The sequence below is a fragment of the Nycticebus coucang genome, chromosome 9 (genome assembly GCF_027406575.1).
Source record: "Nycticebus coucang isolate mNycCou1 chromosome 9, mNycCou1.pri, whole genome shotgun sequence".
NCBI classification, from domain to species: Eukaryota; Metazoa; Chordata; class Mammalia; order Primates; family Lorisidae; genus Nycticebus; species Nycticebus coucang.
This window is the reverse complement of record NC_069788.1, coordinates 61,750,475-61,767,552: the sequence shown is the minus strand read 5'-3', so window position 1 is coordinate 61,767,552 and position 17,078 is coordinate 61,750,475. Positions and strand designations below refer to the sequence as shown.

Sequence of the window (17,078 nt, the reverse complement as noted above, 5' to 3'; positions counted from 1 at the left end):
ATTGAGGCATAGAGAGGTTAAATAATGTGCCCAATAGGTGGTGAATATTAGAGTTAGGGTTTGGATAACCATAACATTATACTGCCCCACTCAGGCCCCAGGCAAGACCAACTGGATGTGTAAATGTCCACTTAACTCCAATTAGCTTTGCACAGATTTTTCATTTACTTCAAGGAAGAGCCTTTTGTATTGGCCCTTGATCTTGACCTTAATTGACAGGAGATACTGATGATCCAATGTAAAAAAAGACTTGGTCAAATTACATGTGCATTGTCACGTAGGCCCAAAGATAACTGAGGGGAATTACTTGGACAAAACAAGCAGAGGACAAAACAAGCAAAACAATTAGAGTTCCAGTCATCTCTGACTTTCTGAGACAGCTCTGACGGTTTCAAAATTTATACAGTACAGCCAGGCATGGTGGCTCATTTCTGTAATCCTAGCACTCTGGGAGGCAGAAGTGAGTGAATTGCCTGAACTCATGAGTTTGAGACCAGCCTGAGTAAGAGTGAGACCCGCCCTGCTCCCCTCCCGCCTCTAAAAATAGCCAGGCATTGTGGCAGGTGCCTGTAGTCCCAGCTACTCGGGAGGCGGAGGCAGGAGAATCGCTTGAGCCCAAGAGTTTGAGGTTGCTGTGAGCAATGATGCCACAGCACTCTACCCAGAGTGACAAAGTGAGGCTCTGTCTCAATAAAAAAAAAACAAAAAACCCAAGACAAACAAAACCCCCCAAAATTTGCAGTGCAAGTTTACTTTTTCTCTTGAGAGCTTCCATTCATTGATCTATTCACTACAATTCAAATTCCTCTCCTATATGATAATGTTTCCTGTTATTTGCGGTTGGCTTTCAAGTTTTCCTAGCCTATGAAGTGGAGGTGTGGCAGAGAAAGGAGTTGAGTCAAAGGCTTCTGGTTAAACGTGGCAGATTAATCACACTCTTTTGATCTTTCCCCTCCCCAACCCATCAGATGTGATAGTAAATGAATAAACAAAGGTAATTAGATCACTAGGGAGAAAAAGAAAGGAAAAGAGGACAACAGGGGACAAAAGATTTTAATCACAATTTTGGGAGAGGGAAAGGAAATAGAAAAGAGATACCTCATTTAGCAGGGCAGAGAAAATTACAACCTAAGGACCAGGAGAAAGTTTTTTTTTTTTGCAGTTTTTGGTCAGGGCTGGGTTTGAACCCACCACCTCTGGTATATGGGGCTAGTGCCCTAGTCCTTTGAGCCATAAGTGCTGCCCCAGGAGAAAGTTGTTTTTTTCTTTTTTTTGAGATAGAGTCCCAAACTCTTGAGTTCAAGAGATTCTCTTGCCTCAATTTCTTAAGTAGCTGAGAATACAAGTGCCTGCCACAGCTATTTTTAGAGATGGGGTATTGCTCTTGCTCAGGCTAGTCTCAAACCATTGAACTCAGTCAATCCATCCTCCTTGGCCTCCTGGAGTGCTAGGATTACAGGAATGAGTCACCACACCCAGCCCCCCCGCCCCCTTTTTTTGAGATAGATTTCACTTTGTCACCCTTGGTAGAGTGTTGTGGCTTTGTTATAGTTCACAGCAACCTCAAACTCTTGGGCTCTAGAGATCCTCTTGGCTCAGCCTCCCAAATAGCTGAACTATGCCACAACACTTGGCAATTTTGTCCTTATTATTTTTCTTTTTGCAGTTTTTGGCCAGGGCCAGGTTTGAACCCGCCACCTCCAGTATACGGGGCCAGAGCCCTGCTCCTTGAGCCACAGGCACTGCCCCTTTTTCTTTTTTTTTAGAGATGAGGTCTCACCTTAGCTCACACTGGTCTTGAACTCCTGAGCTCAAGCAATCCACCCATGTCGGGCTCCCAGAGTGCTAGGATTACAGGTGGGAGCCACTGCACCCAGCCTAGGAGAAAGTATTTTGGATAAACTATGAAGAGAACCTTGAAGAAGCTCCCAGTGCTGTAAAAAGGCAGAGAGGGACCCATGGCTGAAAACAGGGAGGGGAGTTCAGAGTCTGGGTACACACATAGGGATCCCCAGTTCTCCTCTTCCACCCTGGGTAGACTCTCTCTTCTACTTCCACAAGAGTCCAGAGGTTTATTCTCCAGAGAATTGAACCAGTGAGGCCTAGTTCAGTGTACTCACTTGGTACAATGAATAAGTGTATAGAAATAAGTGAACACCTAATTGAACATGGGGTGGGATCCAGGATTTCTTCCCCCAATGCCTAAAATACCATGATTTCCTACACTTACTTTCCCCTCCCCTCATGCCACAGATGTTAGTCACATGGTAGCTGTATTCCTTATCAGATCTCCTAGCATAGGGTTCGATATTATCTGCGGTTTCAGGTTTTCCCTAGGAATTTTGGAGCATATCCTCCATGGATAAGGCAGGACTACTGTATAAGCACATTAGAAAACTCTCCAATCATTCCTCCTCTTTCTGTTGACCATACTTTGTTTTTATACTGCCACACAGCTGTTATTTTATTAATGTTTGTTTCGATTTACCCATGTATTAACAATTTCTACTCAATACTCTTTCTTGCCTTTTATTTCTTCCTTCCTTCTGGATTTAATTTCTTTCTTCTTTCCTGTTTTTTTTTTTTTCCTATTATTTTTTTTTCTTTTGAGACAGAGTTCCTCTTGATAGAGTGCCATGGCAGCAGCATCTAGCTCACAGCTCACAGCAACTGAAAGGGGGGCACTCGACTGGCAGAGATCTCACAGACCACCAAGGCTTGTACAAAAGGTTTTTACTGGCGAGGGAGGGATGCTGCAGAGCAGCACCAAGGAGGAGAGAAAAGAAGAGAGAGAGAAGGAGAGAGAAGAGAGAGAGTGAGAGAGAAGGGGAGAGAGAGAGAGGAGGAGAGAGAGGAGAGAGGGGAGAGAGTGTGCCCCTTTATATAAGTTCGGTTAGGGGAAGTCTTAGAACGATGATGGGATGGTAGAATAGCCAATAAGGAGTTACTGCTCTGGTGGGAAGAACCATTAGGGGCAGACCATAAGTTTGAAATTTTTAGCGGGTAGCTGTAACTTTAAGAGTGAGACAGCCAGTCTTGGTTAGTCAGTCAGGAAGAGGCTTTCTGGGGGAGGGGCTTTCTCTGGGGCAATTACCTAACAGCAGCCTCAAATTCTTGGGCTTGAGCAATCCTCCTACCTCAGCCTCCCAAGTAGCTAGGATTACAGGTGCCTGCCACACTGCCCACTCGTTGAGTTTTTACTTTGAATAAATTTAGTTTTCATATTTTCAGGTGTTTGGATCTTTTCCTAATAATCTTGTTCTTTTTAATATTGTCTTATTTCTGTTTCAAGTCTTTTAAGCTAAATTTAATTATTTAAAATACAGGTATTCAATAGTTCTTATTTAAGGGTTCCATACTTTAAATCTTGGTAATCTTGTTTTTGACACACAAATTTGTGTGTCAAATTTGCTGACTGTCGTGGTGTTTACTTTGGTGGCTTGTAATTTTTTTTTTTTTTTATCATAAACTCGTCTTCAGCAAGATTTTATCTGTGAATGTCCACATAGTCTGGGTTAAAGGCTTGTCTTATAAGAGAGATTTTAGATTTGCTACGGCCAGGTTCTCAAGGGATATCACCACTCCAGGGCCACTACTTATGTTAATATTTTAGCATTTGAATTCCTAGGACATCATGGAAGTAAAAATTCAAACTCTGGCAAATGCAATGCATAGTTACAATTCTTTTTTTTTTTTTTTTTTTTGCAGTTTTTGGCTGGGGCTGGGTTTGAACCCACCACCTCCAGTATATTGGGCCGGCACCCCACTCCTTGAGCCACGGGCGCCACCCAATAGTTACAAAATTTTAAGGGCAACTCTTTCTTTTCATCTAATTTACACATCCCGATACACATATACATTACGAATTTCTTTCTTTTCTTTTTTTTGAGATAGTCTCAAGCTGTGGCCCTGGGTAGAGTGATGTAGCATCATAGCTCACAGCAACCTCAAACTCTTCAGCTTAAGCAATTTTCTTGCCTCAGCCTCCCAAGTAGCTGGGACTACAGGTGCCCACCACAATGCCTGGCTATTTTTTTGTTACAGTTGTCATTGTTGTTTGGCAGGCCAGGGCTGGATTCGAACCCTCCAGCTCTGGTGTATGTGGCTGGCGCCTTAGCTGCTTGAGCTACAGGTGCTGAGCCATACATTATGAATTTCGTATCATCTTATGCCAGTCCATGATATTTTTTGTGTGGGGGGGTACAATGTGCTGGTTTTATATACAATTTGAAATATTTTCTTTTCTTTTTTTTTTTTTTTTTTTTTGTAGAGACAGAGTCTCACTGTACCGCCCTCGGGTAGAGTGCCGTGGTGTCACACGGCTCACAGCAACCTCTAACTCCTGGGCTTATGCGATTCTCTTGCCTCAGCCTCCCGAGCAGCTGGGACTACAGGCGCCCGCCACAACGCCCGGCTATTTTTTGGTTGCAGTTTGGCCGGGGCTGGGTTTGAACCCACAACCCTCGGTATATGGGGCCGGCGCCCTACTCACTGAGCCACAGGCGCGGCCCAATTTGAAATATTTTCATCAAACTGGTTAATATAGCCTTCATGGCATTTTCTTAGTTATTGTGTTAAGACATTTATATTCTATATTTAGTAAGTTTCACATGTATCCTTGTAAGATGCACCATAGGTGTGGTCCCAGCAATTACCCTCTCTCCACCTATCCTCCCCCCTCCCCCTCCCTTTCCTCTTTCCCCATATTCTTGGGCTATAATTGGGTTATAGCTTTCATATGAAAGCTACAAATTAGTTTCATAGTAGGGCTGAGTACATTGGATACTTTTTCTTCCATTCTTTTTTTTTTTTTTTGTAGAGACAGAGTCTCACTTTATGGCCCTCGGTAGAGTGCCGTGGCCTCACACAGCTCACAGCAACCTCCAACTCCTGGGCTTAAGCGATTCTCTTGCCTCAGCCTCCCGAGCAGCTGGGACTACAGGCACCCGCCACAACGCCCGGCTATTTTTTGGTTGCAGTTTGGCCGGGGCCGGGTTTGAACCCACCACCCTCGGTATATGGGGCCAGGGCCTTACCGACTGAGCCACAGGTGCCGCCCTTCTTCCATTCTTTTTTTTTTTTTTTTACTGTTATTTGCATTGATTTTATGTTGCATCTATTCCCGTGCCATAAGTTTTTGTTTCTTCAGTTTCTTCTGGGATATCTTTTTCTTCTGTGCTACCTCTTCTTCTGGTTTGGGAACAATCTGTTCCTTTTCAGTAAGGATCATCTCAATGTGGCAGGGGGAGCTCATGTATGGGTTAATGCGACCATGAGCTCTGTAAGTTCGGCGACGCACCTTGGGTGCTTTGTTCACTTGGATATGCTCAATGACCAGAGAATCTACATCTAAACCCTTAAGTTCAGCATTACTCTCTGCATTTTTAAGCATATGCAGCAAAAATTCAGCACTCTTTTTGGGCCACCGACCCTGTGTCCAGCCCCACTGTTTGGCCTGGGCGCACCTACCAACTCCACCTTTGTAACGTCGGAATGGTACACACTGTTTAAGGTGACATCCTTCAGATACTTGGTGGCTTTTCGTATATGCATACCCTTGATGGCCTGGGCAGTTTCACGTGTGTTCTTAAAATGAACATGAAGATTTGAGCCTCTTGACTTGCATGACTTTGTGGGGTTTTCTGGGTCAAGTGAATAGTGAACCATTTTCACGATCACCTCAGGCCGCTTAGGGGAAGAGTTTCTTCCATTCTTGAGATACTTTGCTAAGAAGAATATGTTCCAGAAAAATATGGAACGCTTCACAAATTTGTGTGTCATCCTTGTGCAGGGGCCATGCTAATCTTCTCTGTATCATTCTAATTTTAGTATATATGCTGCTGAAGCGAGCATGCCAGTCCATGATTTATTTTTTTAGGATGTAACCTTTCAAGCATCCCACTTTTATGCAGGAATGTCAACTCCAGCTTTCTCCCTCAAATGGACCAATGCCTTTTTAGTTGTATTCACTGGGCATTAAAGCCTAAGTTCATACGTATTGGGATAAGAATAGGTTCTTATCCTTCCATTCTTCCAAAACATTTACAGCTTTAATCTTATGCATCTTTCCCCCTTCCTCCTAATGGAACTCAGATATTCACTTAAAAGGATGTTTATATATTGTCAAACTCAGTCTACAAGGCTTCTATTAAACCAGATAAAGACACAACAACAAAAAGAAAACTATAGGCTAAAACTCTAATGAAGGGAGATGCAAGAACCCTCAACAAAATACTAGCAAATTGAATTCGACAACACGTTAAAAAGATTATTCATCACAATCAAGTTGGTTTCATCCCAAGAATATAAGGGTGGTCCAGCATACACAAATCTATGTGACACATCGTTTCAACAGAACAAAGAACAAAAACCATAAGATCATTTCAATTGACGCTGAGAAAGCATTTGATAAAATGCAACATCCCTAAGGTTAGGGTTCTGGCCCCACATGCTGGAGGTGGAGGGTTCAAACCCAGCCCCAGGTAAAAAAAAAAAAGAAAGAAATCCAACATCCCTTCATGAAAAAAACTCTCAAAAAATTGGGTATAGAAGGAACTTACCTAAACATGATAAAAGCCATATATGACAGACCCATAGCTAGTACCATTGTGTGGGGGCGGGGGAAGCTAAAAGCCTATTTATTTATTTGACAAAGTCTGTGTTGCCACAGGTAGAGTGCAGTAGCATCATCATAGCTCACTGCTGCTTCAAACTTCGGAGCTCAAGCCATGCTCCATCCTCAGCCTCCTGCATAGCTGAACTGTAGTCACATACCACCATGCCCCGCTAACTATTTCTATTTCTGGTAGAGATAGGATCTCTCTCTTTCTCAGGCTGGTCTTCCATCCTGAGCTCAAGCAATCTTCCCACGTTGGCTTCTCCAAGTGCTAGGATTGAGCCTGGAGGGAGGATGCTTCTTGGTCCGTAAGAGAAGATCCAATGCGCCCCCTGTGGTGAGGGATAAGACATTAGCAACACTTTTGAGGCTAAGATAGCTTGAGAGAGACACTGAGACAGCCCGGCTGGTGCTTTGCCTCTCTGTATTGGCATCCTCCCAGCCTTGCTTTGGTAGAATGAAAGGAATAAACACATACATAGACTCCAGAAAGCATTTGGCTGGTCCTTCTTGAGGCATGGACAAGTTCTGAAAGACCCCATGAATGATGCAAGAAGAAAGCCAAAAATTGAGCATCACTGTGACTGTCCATGGGCACAGTCCAGGGGTGCCACGGCAGGGGCTGTGTGGCAGACAGCCTGGAGCTGCAGCCAGAGGCAGAAGTAGTCAAGCCTCAGAAATACCAGTATGAGGAAAGGAGGTAAAGCTGTGAGCAGACAGAGTTTGCCAGGCAATCGTCCTTCACAAAGTTTCCTGGAGGAGAGACCATTACTGACATTAGTAGTGGATAAAGCCAGGACAGAAGTCTGTGCCCAAAAGTTAGATGAGAAAAAAATACTCCTTAACCGTAGTTAGGAGATAGCAGATTGCAGGTGCTTACCTTGACTAGCTGGATAAGGAGCCTTCCAGATCTACCCTGGGGAGCAAGTTTTCAGGGAACAGACTCAAAGAGGGGAAAAAGAGCTTTGATGATGAGTTTCAGTTGAATATTTACATAAAGGAGCCTAATTTTATTTTTTTTGAGACAGACTCTCATTTGGTCAATCTTGGTAGAGTGCCGTGGTGTCTTAGCTCACAGCAACCTCAAACTCTTGGGTTCAAGCTATTTAATTACAGGTGCCCGCCACAATGTCTGGCTACTTTTTAGAGATGGGGTGTCACTCTTGCTCAGGCTGGTCTCGAACTTGTGAGCTCAGGCAATCCACTCACCTCGGCCTACCAAATACTGGGATTACAAACATAAGCCACTGGGAGCTTACTTTTAAATAGGAAAAAATGAACCAGTAATACTTTCTATGTATCTGTACTGTGTTTTGGTCAGTTTGGTAGTCTATTTTTTAATTTTTTTTTTTTTTTTGAGTTTAGCGATTCTCTTGCCTCAGCCTCCCAAGTAGCTGGGACTACAGGCGCTCGCCACCATGCCTGGCTATTTATTATTTATTTATTTTTTAGAGACAGAGTCTCACTTTATTGCCCACGGTAGAGTGCCGGGGTGTCACAGCTCACAGCAACCTCCAACTCCTTAGGTGATTCTCTTGCCTCAGTCTCCCAAGTAGCTGGGACTACAGGCACTCGCCACCACACCTGGCTATTTTTTTGTTGCAGTGTGGCTGTGGTTGAGTTTGAACATGCCACCCTCGGTATATGGGTATATGTCACCCTTCTCACTGAGCCACAGGCACTAGCTGGCCTGGCTATTTTTTGGTTGTAGTTGTCGTTGTTTGGTGGGTCCTGGCTGGATTTGAACCTGCCAGCTCCAGTGTATGTGGCTGGCACCCTAGCCACTGAGCTACAGGCGCCGAACCGACTCTATTTTTTATTTTTATTTTATTTATTTATTTTTGTAGTTTTTGGCCAGGGCCGGGTTTGAACCCACCACCTCCAGTATATGGGGCCGGCGCCCTATTCCTTGAGCCACAGGTGCCACCCTCTATTTTTTAATTTTATCTTTTGTTTAACTGTTTTCCTTTATTCTCTTCTAAATCCTCCCTTTTAGAGCAAATTTGTGAGTGTCATAAATCCTTTTAAGTTTCTTTTTCTAGTTATCTTGTTTTAGATTTAAAATTTCATCTTAACAAGCTTCAAGACCCTTGAAGTCTTGTTGCTTATTTTGAAACATTTAGATGTATATCACATTTTAATAATAAAATAATCTTACCTTTGTCAATATCTTCAGCAAAACAAAGCCTACATTCATAAACTCTTCTGTTGGCAGTTTTATTCCTAAAGCTAACCATTAACATTGTGTGTCTTAGTAAGTGAAGGTGTCTGAATTTCCTGTTTTGAGTCAAGCCATCAGATATATTGATATATTTGTGCCCTTTTTTCCCCTTGAGACAAGGTCTTACTCTGTCACCCAGGGTGGAGTACAGCAGCACAATCATAGCTCACTGCCACTTCCAACTCCTGGGCTTTAAGTGACCCTCCTGCTTCAGCCTCCTGAGTAACTGGGACTACAGGTGTGTGCCACCATGTCCGCCCAATTTTTTCTATATTTTGTAGAGATAGGGTGGGGTGGAGGGTCTCTTGCTCAGGCTGGTCTAAAACTCCTGATATCAAGCAATCATCCTGCTTAGTCTTCCAAAGTGCTAGAACTATAGGCATTAGCCACCACATCAGGCCCAAATGACATTTTCTTGTTTTGTTTTTCTCAAGAAGCCCAAAGGCCCCTCTGACCTCACCCTTCCCCACTGCTGCCTCTCCCAAAGCACCAGATACAGTTGTTCTCTGAAGTTCCTTTATCTGCCTAAAGACTGACCTAGCAAGGAAGAAAAACAATCCTCTGTTCCCTTCTGAGTTTTCATTAACTGACCCCATATCACAAGCAGGAAGATGACTATCTGTCAACAGATCTGGATAGACAATGGTCACAAACCATTGTCTGCTGTAGGCCCAACAAGACTTTGCCTCAGACTACTGCATTCTCTTCAAGCCCACTGAATTCACCCTAGTTATCATTTATTGCCCCTCAACAGAATTCCTCTTTTCCCCTCTCCTACAACCTGTTTTGCTAGGATCTAAGTCCCTCTAATTCTTTGTTTCTAACCTCAAGATTGTATATAAGCTTCTGCACCCCACTGGGGATTGGATCTTCAGTCCGAAGGCTCCCTTGTGTACAGGTGAAATAAATTTACATGCCTTTTCTCCAATTAATCTGCCTTTTGCAGTTGATTTTTCAGTGAAACTTCATAAGGCCAAGGGGAACCCCTGTCCTATATATCACACACCAGGTAAGGATTACGCTGATTCAGCATGATGACTAATCACACACAGGTGAGGTTTGTGGCCCAGACCCATTTTTTTTGACTGTAAAAGGGTCAAGTTGGTTTGTACTACGCTAAAACCAAACACGGCCTTTTCCCTCTCTCCAAGGTGATCTTAATTCCTCCAGAGACTTTAGTTTCAAAACTTACCTGTTTCCTAGTAAAACGTCCATTATTCTATTAATCAGCATCTTAGTGTCTTCATGAGTAAGATCCTTTAAGGAGGGGGCGGCGCCTGTGGCTCAAGGAGTAGGGCGCTGGTCCCATATGCCAGAGGTGGCGAGTTCAAACCTAGCCCCGGCCAAAAACCAAAAAAAAAAAAAAAGATCCTTTAAGGATTCAAGATTTCCCAGGGACAGTCAGCCACTGACAGCACCTCCCATGAGCTCCAACATAGCGGCTGATGCCAACTGTGCTCAGATGTCAGTGTCTGAGGCACCAGAAGCGTCTTCTGGAGCTACAATCTTCTGAGAGAACAGAATTCAGAACGCAAGGACAGCCAGTGAGCCTACCAGAGGGGAGAAACAACTGTCGCTTTACCAACAACATACAGCAGTGGGCTTGTGTCCCGAACATCTGAGAGATGGAGACTGAGGAATTTTATGTCAGTTGACACACTGTGTCCAGGAAACAATAACCATTAAGTTGTGTTCGAATCTATAGCTCTCTTTTTACTCCCCTAGGGTGATTAGAAACAAATGATAAACAGGTTACATTTAGATTCTGGGATTTTGCTTTCACTCCAGTTAGCTCTGGGGCATAGTTCACGCTCACTACTGGCTGGATCTCGCCTCCTCCCTTTCCTCTGATGTCTTCTACTTTCCTGTTCTCCCCACCTGCAAGAGGCAGGAGTGACCTCCAGGATGTCTTCCTAGGCGAGGAGCTGCTGGCACGCAAGCTGACTGCCTTTCTTCTAGGACAGAAGAAAACCAGAGACAAACTGCTATATATTGCTGTGATATTGTGAAATAGATACCTGGTTTCATCCCCATTTCCTGCCATAAAACTGCTAAAGTCCTTAGGATCATCACAGTGATAAGTATCTTTTTGTACAACAATGAGCCCCTTGGTAGCTTCAGAATGGGGGGTGGTCATCAGAAAGACCAAGGCAGGATTAGAGTACTGAGACTTTCAGACACACTCCCCAAACTCAGGGGAGAGAGGCTGAAGGTTAAGTTGATCACAAATGGCCAATGGTTTACTCAATCATGACTACGTAATGACGCCTCCATAAAATTCCTAAAGGACTGGGTCTGAAGAGCGTCCAGATAGCTGAACATGTGTTTTGCGGAGGTGCCTGGACTGTGGTGCACCCAGGGAGGGCATGGGGGAGGCTCCATGCCCCTTCCCACATGCCCTGCCCTAAGCATCTCTTCATCCATTGTTTGTTCTTCTTTTTTTTTTTTTTAAGAGACAGAGTCTTACTCTGTCAGCATAGACAGACTGCCATGGGGGTCATTGTAGCTCAAAGCAACCTCAAACTCTTGGGCTCAAGTGATCCTCCTAACTCAGCCTCCTGAGCAGCTGAGACTACAGACATGCACTAGTGTGCCCAGCAAGTTTTTCTATTTTTAGTAGAGATGAGGCCTCACAATCTTGCTCAGGCTGCTCTCAAACTCCTGAGCTCAAGTGATCCACCTGCCTCGGCCTCCCCGAGCGCTAGGATTACAGGTGTGAGCCACCACACCCAGCCTCATCCATATCATTTGTAGTATTCTTTATAATAAATTGTTAAATGTGTTTTCCTGAATTCTATGAACTGCTCTAGCAATTAATTGAACTCAGGGAGAGGGTTGTGAGAACCTTGAATGAGCTGGTTGGTTGCAAGCACAGATGAAACAACCTGGGGCTTGGGATTAGCAGTGGAATTGGGGAGCAGTCTTGTGGGACTGAGCTCTGAACCTGTGGGATCTGATACTATCTCCAGGGAGATAGTGTTGGAATTTAATTGGAGGACACCCAGCTGGTATTCAGAGTAAGGATCTTGCCCTCACTTGGTCACATAAGTGTTCTGGGTTGGTTGTTCTGTGAGAAAATAGTAGGTGTAGTTCCAGCTACCTGGGAGACTTAGGCAAGAGAATCGCTTGAGCCCAAGAGTTTGAGGTTGCTGTGAGCTATGACAGCATAGCACTCTACCCAGGGCGACAAAGTGAGACTCTGTCTCAAAAAAAAAAAAAAAAAAAAAGTCTAGTTAGAGAAAGAAAAATATCATCAATAACAGATTACCTTTTTGTTTTTTAATTTGGGAGTGAGCTTAACATTACATAAAATCACCGTATTGATGTTGTTGTATTAAGTTCAAGGCTGAACACAAAAAGCTTTGCTTTCTCTCTACATGATTGTGTACCAGTAGCATATGTTTCTCTTTTTAGCTCTTAGTCCAGAAAAGTAGAGAGCAAGAACACTTACTCAATTACATTTTAAGACTTTTAATTACATGACCAGAAAGCTTTACTTTTTAAATAAAGCTTAATCATGTAATTAGTTATCTTTTCCCCCAACATTGTTTTAAAGCTTAAATGTTGTAATTTAAGAGATAATTATTGGCTGGAGCAGTATAATTTAGTAGAAGATAGTATCCTGACCTTATCTAATCCTGAAGGCTTTTTTTCCTAGGGAGAACAGTGGCATTGTTTTATGTTTTTACTAATCTCTTTAATGTCTGATTTATTGGAAGAAAGCTAGACTCTCATATATGCTTTTACATTCAGTCTGTTGTTACAAGATCATACATCAGGTTGCCTCTGAAAAACTCCTCCGAATACTCATGAAAGAATGAGTGTGAAAAAGATTATCAATGTCTTCGTACTATAAAAATAGCTTTGACCTTGAATTACCCTTGAAAGCTTCTTGAAGACACGCAGATCACTACTCATTTTACATATAAGGACACTGGATTGCAGAGATGGTTAAGTGAGAAATCCCAAATCTGTTAATGGTAGGATACAGATCTCAGATGGTTTGTCTTGCTTCTCTTGATTTAGGTTCTCAATCAGAAATCTGGAAGATACACCCCAATAGCCTGTCCTGTTCTCTCCAGCAGCGAAGACTGTAACAATATATTACCAATATATTACACTCACACACACAAAAAAACCTTCCTCAAATAGGCAAAGGGAAAAATCAATGCACTTAATAAATTCTGCAATAAGCAAACTGTTTAAATTTGAATTATGGCATTTGAATTAGGATCTATATTTGAACTAAAATACTGAGGCAAATTCTGTTGCAAACTACTTCATGCATGTTGGTAATGACAAATCATACAGAAAAGTTAAGGAATATGGAAATCAGATTAACCATAGAATCACAATTTATCATATATTATGTCTGAAATATAATTCGATGACATATTCCAGAAAAATGTTCTCAAGTACTGGCTGAAAGGGAAGTGGGTACTTTATGAGAATGCAAATAAATTGGCAATCACAGGGAACATTTTAGGTTAAATGGAGTTCTTCTGAAATGCAGATATTTTTCTTTCTCTAACTAGACTTTTTTGAGATAGAGTCTCACTCTGTCACCTTTGGTAGAGTGCCATGGCATCATAGCTCACAGCAACCTCAAACTCTTGGGTTCGAGCGATCCTCTTGCCTCAGCTCCCTAGTAGCTGGGACTACAGGTGCCTGCCATAGTTCCCGGCTTCTTTTTTTTTTTTTTTTGTAGAGACAGAGTCTCACTTTATGGCCCTCGGTAGAGTGCCGTGGCCTCACACAGCTCACAGCAACCTCCAACTCCTGGGCTTAAGCGATTCTCTTGCCTCAGCCTCCCGAGTAGCTGGGCCGGCTTCTTTTTTTAGAGTGTGGGGGGTCTCACTCTGGCTCAGGCTGGTCTTGAACCCATGAGCTCAAGCAATCCACCCACCTTGACTCCCAGAGTGCTAGGATTACAGGTATGAGCTACCATGCCTAGCCTCTAACTAGACATTTTATTTTTTAAAATCAAGGAATCTTCTGGGTCACCTAGAGATAATTTTCTTTGTATCCCATCAGATGGTTCAAATCTTTTTTTTTTTGAGACAGAGTCTCACTTTGTCACCCTTGATAGAGTGCCCTGGCGCCATAGCTCACAGCAACCTCAAACTCTTGGACTCAAAACAGCCTCTTGCCTCAGCCTCCTGGGTAGCTGGGACTATAGGCACCTGCTGCAATGCTCAGCTATTTTTAGAGATGAGGTCTTGCTCTTGCTCAGGGTGGTCTCAAACTCCTGAGCTCAAGCAATCCATCTGCGTAGGACTCCTAGAGTGCTAGGATCATAGGCGTGAGCCACTGTGCACAGCCCAAATCTTCTTTCTTTTTTTTTTTTGAGACAGAGTCTCACTATACTGCCCTCGGTAGAGTGTGGTGGTGGCATCACAGCTCATAGCAACCTCAAACTCTTGGGCTTAAGTGATTCACTTGCCTCAGCCTTCTAGGTAGCTGGGACTACAGGTGCTGCCACAACACTTGGCTATTGTTTTGTTGTTCTCGTTGTTCAGCAGGCCCGGGTCGGGTTCGAACCTGTCAGCTCCACTGTATGTGGCCGGCGCCCTAACCACTGAGCTATGGGCGCTAAGCCCCAAATCTTCTTTCAGTGGATCACAGACTTATTTCTTTAAACAATCTAGGGCCCGGAAAAGCTAGTTTTGTGGAAGAAGTTCTTCCTAAGAAACCCCACTCCCGATTTTCATTTTTTTTAGGGTCTCCATCCATTCTTTGGTTCTGTACTGAGTCATGTCACCTCTCCTTTCATTAACAGAGTCACATAAGTATCGTCTTTCTCAATAATAGAATTCATAGGCAAAGCGAATGTCTTTCAGGTGAACAGCTGCTTCTTCCACAGTTTCCCTTTGAGTGTATTCTTTGTAGCTCTCACTGAACCCTAAATGACCCCTAGGAAGCTGGAAGATGCGAACTTTTTCCTTTTCCCCAGATGACACAAGGAAGATGCTGTAGCTGGTCACTACTACTACAGCCACCCCCTCTGTGTCGGCAGACACACTTTCAGTCATAACTCCAAAGGTATTTTTATAAAGTTATTCTTTCCATAAGTTGGTGGCAAAGAAACAGAAGGCATTATTATTATTATTATTATTTTTGGCCAGGGCCTGGTTTGAACCTACCATCTCTGGTACATGGGGCCGGTGCCCTACTTCTTTGAGCCACAGGCACCTCCCTAAAAAGGCATTATTTTTGGTATGATAAAATATATGTTAAAAACACCATAAATAAATCTGACAACACTGGTAATATGCTGTAGAAATTAACTGTTAAACATATGCCTATTTTAACAATCCAATAACATATGTCCTAAAACCAGTTTGTTCTCTTTGTCCTAATGATAAATGATAATGTCAGTGACCTGAATACCATTGGCCTCACACTAGTAAAGGACACGATGATTGGGCGGCGCCTGTGGCTCAGTGAGTAGGGCGCCAGTCCCATATGCCGGAGGTGGCGGGTTCAAACCCAGCCCCGGCCAAAAACCACAAAAAAAAAAAAAAAAAAAAAGGACACGATGATTGTACATTTTCTCTTGAACTATATTTTTAGTTGTCATTTTTTTTTTTTTTTTTTTTTTTTGTAGAGACAGAGTCTCACTGTACCGCCCTCGGGTAGAGTGCCATGGCATCACACGGTTCACAGCAACCTCTAACTCTTGGGCTTACGCGATTCTCTTGCCTCAGCCTCCCGAGCAGCTGGGACTACAGGCGCCCGCCACAACGCCCGGCTATTTTTTTGTTGCAGTTTGGCCGGGGCTGGGTTTGAACCCGCCACCCTTGGCATATGGGGCCGGCGCCCTACTCACTGAGCCACAGGCGCCTCCCTAGTTGTCATTGTTTTTAAAATTAATTAATTTATTCATTTATTTATGGGGTATTCAGAGTCTCACTCTGTAGCATGCCATGGTATCACTGTAGCTTACAGCAACCTCAAACTCCTGGGTTCAAGTGATCCACCTGTCTCAGCCTCCCATGTAGCTAGGACTACAGTTTTTCTATTTTCAGTAGAGACAGGGTCTCACTCTTGCTCAGGCTGGTCTTGAACTCCCGAGCTCCAAGCAATCCACCTGCCTTGGCCTCCCAGAGTGCTAGGATGGCAGGCACAAGCCACTTTGCCTGGCCATCATTGTTTATGTAAATATTAAATAGCTGCTTCCCTCTCCCTGACCCCATTCTATAAAATTCAAATTAAATTTTAGATTTTTTTCTGGTCCCTTTTCTAATTTCTCTCAGAAGTCTATAAAAGGCACTCTTCTGTCCAAAATAGGCTAGATCTAATTCTTGGTAATTCAGAAAAGATTTTGTGAAATGATATTTTTCTGAAAAGATTCTATAATAATATTTTTAGGCCAGGGGTGGTGGCTCACGCCTGTAATCCTAGCACTCTGGGAAGCTGAGTGGGGTGGATTGCCTGAGCTCACAGTTTCAAGACCAGCCTGAGCAAGAGTGAGACCCTATCTCTAAAAGAACAGCTGGGCTTTGTAGTAGGAGGCTGAGACAGGAGAATCGCTTGAGCCCAAGAGTTTGAGGTTGCTGTGAGCTGTGATGCCAAGGCACTCTACTGAGCGTGAGAAGTGAGACTCTATCTCAAAAAAAAAAAAAAAACTTCCACAGGACACTATCTTACCTACTATTTCACAGATGGCAGTGTGCTGCTACTTGCTGTCTAAATTTAAGCACTGTGAACAACACACCATGTCCTACCTGCTCCAGGTCCCCCCCTGGGAACCCTGGTCAAGTCTAAAGCTTGTGACATTCACTACACACTCTGTCCTCTGAAGGTGCCTGTCTTCTTTTCTAAAGGCCTCGCCCTCCATGACACACCACCAGGCAGAGCAGCGAGCAGAGACTGATGGAAGCCTGGGCTGACCCCTGGCTTGGCCTCCTCTCCAGCACTAACCTCTCTACCTTAGTTTCTCATTTGTCAAAGACCTAACAGTAGTGCCTATGGCATGGGTTGTTGTGAGGATTAAAAGAGACAATAAATATCCAATTTTTGGAACAGTGTGTAGTACATAGTAAACCTCAATGTTAGCTGATGGTATTACTGCTTAACACTACAGGGGGGTTGCATGTATACACACACAAATGTAGTAAATTAGATCTGAAAAACTAGTGGCGAGGTTATTAAAGACAAACAATTGATGTTTTAAAATCTGAAGTAGACAGTCTGTATTCTAAAACACACACAGAAATCTGTACCAATTAAATACAATAA

General features: G+C 43.3%; 1 non-coding gene and 1 pseudogene across 2 annotated transcripts; both read right to left on the bottom strand.

The window, feature by feature from the left end:
* Positions 1-5,087: 5,087 nt before the first annotated feature.
* On the bottom strand, positions 5,088-5,683 carry LOC128594612 (60S ribosomal protein L17-like; annotated as a pseudogene). Its single transcript, XR_008382608.1, has one exon. The product of XR_008382608.1 is annotated as a 60S ribosomal protein L17-like (transcript).
* Positions 5,684-5,746: 63 nt separating this feature from the next.
* Positions 5,747-5,853, bottom strand: LOC128595011 (U6 spliceosomal RNA). The gene has a single exon (XR_008382707.1). It is a non-coding gene; the product is annotated as a U6 spliceosomal RNA (small nuclear RNA).
* Between the last annotated feature and the right edge of the window lie 11,225 nt (positions 5,854-17,078).